Below are 7,286 nucleotides of genomic sequence, written 5' to 3'. Positions count from 1 at the left end.
CAGGCTCGATGGGCCGAATGGCCTCCATCTGTGCTGTAACCATTCTGTGATTCTATTATGACAATCCAACAGCTTCGTAGCCACTTTTAATATTAACTGTATTTTTAATTTAATTTCTTGACTGTTATTAAATGGCCGTGGTGGGATTTGAACTCATATACTCCAGGTTACTAGCCCAGTAACCTAACCGCAACACTGCCGTACCTCATCCATGCCTTTGTTACCTCTAGACTTGACAATTTCAATGCACTCCTGGCCGGCCTCCCACATTCTACCCTATGTAAACTAGAAGTGATCCAAAACTCGACTGCCCCGTGTCTTAACTCGCACCAAGTCCCACTCACCCATCACTCCCTGTGCTCGCTGACCTACATTGGCTTCCGGTTAAGCAACGCCTCAATTTCAAAATTCTTAACTTTGTTTTCAAATCCCTCCATGGCCTCCTCGCCCCTCCCTATCTCTGTAATCTCCTCCAGCCCCACAACGCTCCCCCCCGCCCACCCCTCTCCCCCCGCCCCCGAGATGTCTGCGCTCCTCTAATTCTGCCCTCTTGAGTATCCCTGATTTATAATCGCTCAACCATTGGTGGCCATTGTTGCCTAGGCCCCAAGCTCTGGAACTCCCTCCCTAAACCTCTCTACCTCTCTCCCTCCTTCAAGACGCTCCTTAAAACCGACCTCTTTGACCAAGCTTTTGGTCACCTGCGCTAATTTCTACTTATGCGGCTCGGTGTCTGTACTGTGTGCACCTGCGAGTATGCTCACAGGTTTGTCACATTGGGAGTGCTTAGCCAGTCATGTGATGTTCACAAGACTCAATAAAACCCCAACCAGTTGGGTTCGGGGGATCCACGATGAGGCAGGTGGTTGTGAGCCTGGTGGATGAACTGGTAATGTGTAGTGTGATTGTTAAACGTTTTGTTAACAAACCAACTAGTTCTTAATGTGTGGGAGCTTTTGACAAGGTCCCATACAAGAGATTGGTGTGCAAAATTAAAGCACATGGTATTGGGGGTAATGTACTGGCGTGTATAGAGAACTGGTTGGCAGACAGGAAGCAAAGAGTCGGGATAAACGGGTCCTTTTCAGAATGGCAGGCAGTGACTAGTGGAGTGCCGCAGCTATTTACAATATACATCAATCATTTAGATGAAGGAATTGAGTGTAATATCTCCAAGTTTGCAGATGACACTAAGCTGGGCGGCGGTGTGAGCTGTGAGGAGGACACTAAAAAGCTGCAGGGTGACTTGGACAGGTTAGGGGAGTGGGCAAATGCATGGCAGATGCAGTATAATGTGGATAAATGTGAGGTTAGCCACTTTGGTGGCAAAAACACGAAGGCAGATTATTATCTGAATGGTGACAGATTAGGAAAAAGGGAGGTGCAATGAGACCTGGGTGTCATGGTACATCAGTCATTGAAAGTTGGCATGCAGGTACATAGAAACATAGAAACATAGAAAATAGGTGCAGGAGTAGGCCATTCGGCCCTTCGAGCCTGCACCGCCTTTCAGTAAGTTCATGGCTGAACATGCAACTTCAGTACCCCATTCCTGCTTTCTCACCATACCGCTTGATCCCCCTAGTAGTAAGGACTACATCTAACTCCTTTTTGAATATATTTAGTGAATTGGCCTCAACAACTTTCTGTGGTAGAGAATTCCACAGGTTCACCACTCTCTGGGTGAAGAAGTTTCTCCTCATCTCGGTCCTAAATGGCTTACCCCTTATCCTTAGACTGTGACCCCTGGTTCTGGACTTCCCCAACATTGGGGACATTCTTCCTGCATTTAACTTGTCTAAACCCGTCAGAATTTTAAACGTTTCTATGAGGTCCCCTCTCATTCTTCTGAACTCCAGTGAATACAAGCCCAGTTGATCCAGTCTTTCTTGATATGTCAGTCCCGCCATCCCGGGAATCAGTCTGGTGAACCTTCGCTGTACTCCCTCAATAGCAAGAATGTCCTTCCTCAGGTTAGGAGACCAAAACTGCACACAATACTCCAGGTGTGGTCTCACCAAGGCCCTGTACAACTGTAGTAACACCTCCCTGCTCCTGTACTCAAATCCCCTCGCTATGAAGGCCAACATGCCATTTGCTTTCTTAACCGCTTGCCATACCTGCATGCCAACCTTCAATGACTGATGTACCATGACACCCAGGTCTCTTTGCACCTCCCCTTTTCCTAATCTGTGACCATTCAGATAATACTCCGTCTCTCTGTTTTTACCACCAAAGTGGATAACCTCACATTTATCCACATTATACTTCATCTGCCATGCATTTGCCCACTCACCTAACCTATCCAAGTCACTCTGCAGCCTCATAGCATCCTCCTCGCAGCTCACACTGCCACCCAACTTAGTGTCATCCGCAAATTTGGAGATACTACATTTAATCCCTTTGTCTAAATCATTAATGTACAATGTAAACAGCTGGGGCTCCAGCACAGAACCTTGCGGTACCCCACTAGTCACTGCCTGCCATTCTGAAAAGTACCCATTTACTCCTACTCTTTGCTTCCTGTCTACCAACCAGTTCTCAATCCACGTCAGCACACTACCCCCAATCCCATGTGCTTTAACTTTGCACATTAATCTCTTGTGTGGGACCTTGTCGAAAGCTTTCTGAAAGTCCAAATACACCACATCAACTGGTTCTCCCTTGTCCACTCTACTGGAAACATCCTCAAACAATTCCAGAAGATTTGTCAAGCATGAAGTACAGCAGGTGGGGAAGAAGGCAAATGGTATGTTGGCCTTCATAGCTCGGGGATTTGAGTATAGGAGCAGGGAGGTCTTACTGCAGTTGTACAGGGCCTTGGTGAGGCCTCACCTGGAATATTGTGTTCAGTTTTGGTCTCCTAATCTGAGGAAGGACGTTCTTGCTATTGAGGGAGTGCAGCGAAGGTTCACCAGGCTGATTCCCGGGATGGCAGGACTGACATATGAAGAGAGACTGGATCAGCTGGGCCTTTATACACTGGAGTTTAGAAGGATGAGAGGGGATCTCATAGAAACGTATAAAATTCTGACGGGACTGGACAGGTTAGATGCAGGAAGAATGTTCCCGATGTTGGGGAAGTCCAGAACCAGGGGACACAGTCTAAGGATAAGGGATAAACCATTTAGGACCGAGATGAGGAGAAACTTCTTCACTCAGAGAGTTGTTAACCTGTGGAATTCCCTGCCGCAGACAGTTGTTGATGCCAGTTCATTGGATATATTCAAGAGGGAGTTAGATATGGTCCTTACGGCTAAAGGGATCAAGGGGTATGGAGAGAAAGCAGGAAAGGGATACTGAGGGGATGATGAGCCATGATCTTATTGAATGGCGGTGCAGGCTCGAAGGGCCGAATGGCCTAATCCTGCACCTATTTTCTATGTTTCTATGTTAACAGTAATGTGTTGCTATGAATTCTTAAGCAAAGAACCCATGAAGCAAACACATTACTGTTTTTAAAAAAATTATAACTCTCCTGTGAAGCGTCTTGAGACGTTTGACTACGTTAAAGGTGCTATATGAATACAAGTGGTTGCTGTTGTTTGATGTGAGGAAGTTCCAGAGCCAAATCCTTTCTTTAAGCATTGCAGCAATACCACCAGCAGATGGTGCTGCAGCCTTACTTATGTGGACCAATCACCTCCAGCAGCAATGCGGCCCAATCGGGGGGCTCTCATTGGGCGGCCATGGGCCTGGGGGCAGGGACTCCCACAGACCCTGCCCCCTCCCGCACAGCAGCTCCGCCTCCTTGCCTTTTTGCCCAACCATTCGCCTTTTTATTTTCTTTTGCTTTCACGAGCCCGAACTGGCAAAATATCCAAAATCCACCCACGCGGTGAAACCAAAGACGCAGACAGAGCGGCAACTCTCCCACAGACCTGGGACACAATGTGCAAATAATGGGGATTGACAACAGTGCTGCAGCCTGTGTGGGAGCGGCAAATTAGCCCTCGAGACCTTTTTTTTCCTCGAGCAAGAAAGAAGGCCGAGGGGATGAAAGAAAGAAAGACTTGCATTTCTATAGCGCCTTTCACGATCACCGGATGTCTCAAAGCGCTTCACAGCCAATGAAGTACTTTTGGAGTGTAGTCACTGTTGTAATGTGGGAAATACAGCAGACAATTTGCGCACAGCAAGCTCCCACAAACAGCAATGTGATAATAGAAACATCGAAATTTACAGCGCAGAAGGAGGCCATTTCGGCCCATCGTGTCCGCGCCGGCCGACAAAGAACCGCACGGTCCTCGGTCAGCAGCCCTGAAGGTTACATATAAACCAACGAACAATGACGGAAAGGCAAAGAGCACCCAGCCCAAATGACCAGATCTGTTTTAGTGATGTTGGTTGAGGGATAAATAGTTGAGGCGCTGAGCACCTCGAGTCTCGTCGCAGAGAGCGTGCAGAAACCAAGCGCAGGCAGCGGAAGGAGCGTGCGGCAAACCAGACTCCCCACCCACCCTTTCCTTCAACAACCGTCTGTCCCACCTGTGACAGAGACTATAATTCCCATATTGGACTGTACAGTCACCTGAGAACTCACCTTTGGAATGGAAGCAAGTCTTCCTCAATTTCCAGGGACTGTCTATGATGATTGGCCCCAGGACACCGGGGTTAACGCCCCCTGCTCTTCTTCGAAATAGTGCCATGGGATCTTTTACATCCACCCGAGAGAGCAGACGGGGCCTCGGTTTAACGTCTCATCCGAAAGGCAGCACCTCCGACAGTGCAGCACTCCCTCAGCACTGCACTGGAGTGTCAACCGAGATTTATTTTTTATATATTCAAGTCTCTGGGGTGGGACTGAGCCCACTGACTCAGAGGCGAGAGCGCTGCCCACTGAGCCACAGCTGACTGAAAGAGGTTTTTTGAATTATGAAAGGGTTTGATAGGGGAGAGGTCGAGAAGATGTTTCCATTTGTTGGGGGGAGTTCAAAACTACTGGCCATGCATATCCAATAAATCCAACAGGGAATTCAGGAGAAACTTCTTTACCCAGGGAGTGGTTGAGGTGAATAGTATCGATGCATTTAAGGGGAAGTTGGAGAAGTACATGAGGGAGAAAGGAATAGAAGGTTATGCTGATGGGGTGAGATGAAGAGGGGTAGGAGGAGGCTGGAGCACAAACACCAGCACGGAGCAGTTGGGCCGAATGACTTGTTTCTGTGCCGTACACTCTGTGTAACTCGCTAACTTTACTTAGTGTAAGTAGTTCTTCGATGGCTGATGGGAAACTTGTATCACAGGCATTTGCTCTCGCTGTGGTTAAACTGTTCTCAGTAAGAAGCCACTTACAGTGGCAAATACACTTGTCGAAATGTGGGCAGATTGAGAATCACTCCTCGCCCTATCAGAGACCTCTTCCTTTTTGTTCTTGACCTCCTGCCCCCACACACGCACACATACACTTTTCCCTGCCTCTGTGCTTGCTATAAATCCCTCCCTATCTCTGTAATCTCCTCCAACCCCACAACCTCCCCCGAGATGTCTGCGCTCCTCTAATTCTGCCCCCCTGAGCATCCCCGATTATAATCGCTCAACCATTGGTGGCTGTGCCTTCTGTTGCCTGGGCCCCAAGCTCTGGAACTCCCTCCCTAAACCTCTCCGCCTCTCTCTCTTCTCCATTAAGATGCTCCTTAAAATCCTTTGACCAAGCTCTGCCCTAATGTATCCTTGTGCAGCTCGGGATCAAATTTTGTTTTATAACGCTGCTGTGAAGTGCTTTGGGACATTTTACTACGTTAAAGGCGCTATATAAATGCAAGTCATTCTTGTTGTTTGAAATTTCTAACATCTTCCAGGTCTGACAGAAGACCATGGAGCTGAAACGTTAACTCTGTGCCGCTCTCTCTCTCTCTCTCTCTCCACAGATGCTGCCTGACCTGCAGAGTATTTGCAGCATTCAGGTCGAGAATCTATTCCCGATGTGGTGCAGAAGTTGCCAAAATTGTCCACTTGCGGGATGCGGTGGCATCATGGTTCTGTCACTGGACCAGTAATCTGGAGAGCTGGACTAACGATCCCAGCGACGTGAGTTCAAATCCCACCACGGCAGCTGCGGAATTTTAAATTCAGTTCATTAAATTATTTTGGAATTAAAAAAAACTAGCATCAGTAATGCTGGCCATGAGACTACCGGATTGTCGGGGAAACCCACCTGATTCATCAATGTCCTTTAGGGAAGGAAATCTGCCGCCCTTACCCGGTCTGACCTATATGTGACTCCAGATTGACTCTTAACTAACTGCCCTCTGAAATAGTCTCACAAAACACTCGGTTGTCTCAAACCACGATGACAAAGTCAGCACTGTGTGGGGAGCACCTTCACCACACGGACTGCAGCGGTTCAAGAAGGCGGCTCACCTCCACCTTCTCGAGGGGCAATAAATGCCGGCCTTGCCGGCAATGCCCACATCCCGTGAACAAATTTTTAAAAAAGGCACTCGTGATTTTGAACACCTCTATTAAATCTCCCCTTAACCTTTTCTGCTCCGAGGAAAACAATCTCAGCTTCCCCAGTCTCTCCACGTCACTGAAGTCTTTCATCGCAATTTGGCCGGAAAAAATAATAATGAACAAGGAATTGATACCCTGAATCATCTTGAGTCATTTCATCTGAAATGCTTGCCCTGTTTGTAGCCAGACGCTGTCAGCCTCAGGTATGCTGTCTGAGTGTGAGAATACATTGAGTAACGAAATGATGACATCTTCTGCCTTGGGCTGTGGAATCACTGGGGGAAACTGTGGGTGTCAGGACCACGGAAACATCTAGCTTGCAGCACAGGAGAAAGAAAAAAAAGACTTGCATTTATATAGCGCCTTTCGTGACCACCGGACGTCTCAAAGCGCTTTAAAGCCAATGAAGTACTTTGAAGTACAATGAAGAATCGGGACCTCAAATCTGGCATCGAGCTTATGGACTACAGAGCTGTCTCGTGTCTGGGGTATGCAGACAATGTGGCCCTGCCCAGCGGGAGCTGGTCGAGTGTGGTCAGTGCTTCAATTCTGGGGATGTTGGGCCTGGTCGAGGACGGCTAATGTTGGTGCGCCTGTCCTCCCAGGGGATTTGTAGGATCTTGCGGAGACATCGTTGGTGGTATTTCTGCAGCGACTTGAGGTGTCTGCTGTACATGGTCCACGTCTCTGAGCCATACAGGAGGGCGGGTATTACTACGGCCCTGTAGACCATGAGCTTGGTGACAGTTTTGAGGGCCTGGTCTTCAAACACTCTTTTCCTCAGGCGGCCGAAGGCTGCACTGACGCACTGGAGGCAGCGTTGGATCTCA

Source organism: Pristiophorus japonicus, chromosome 20 (assembly GCF_044704955.1).
Source record: "Pristiophorus japonicus isolate sPriJap1 chromosome 20, sPriJap1.hap1, whole genome shotgun sequence".
Taxonomy (NCBI): domain Eukaryota; kingdom Metazoa; phylum Chordata; class Chondrichthyes; family Pristiophoridae; genus Pristiophorus; species Pristiophorus japonicus.
The sequence above is the reverse complement of the archived record's forward strand: the minus strand, read 5'-3'. Positions refer to the sequence as shown.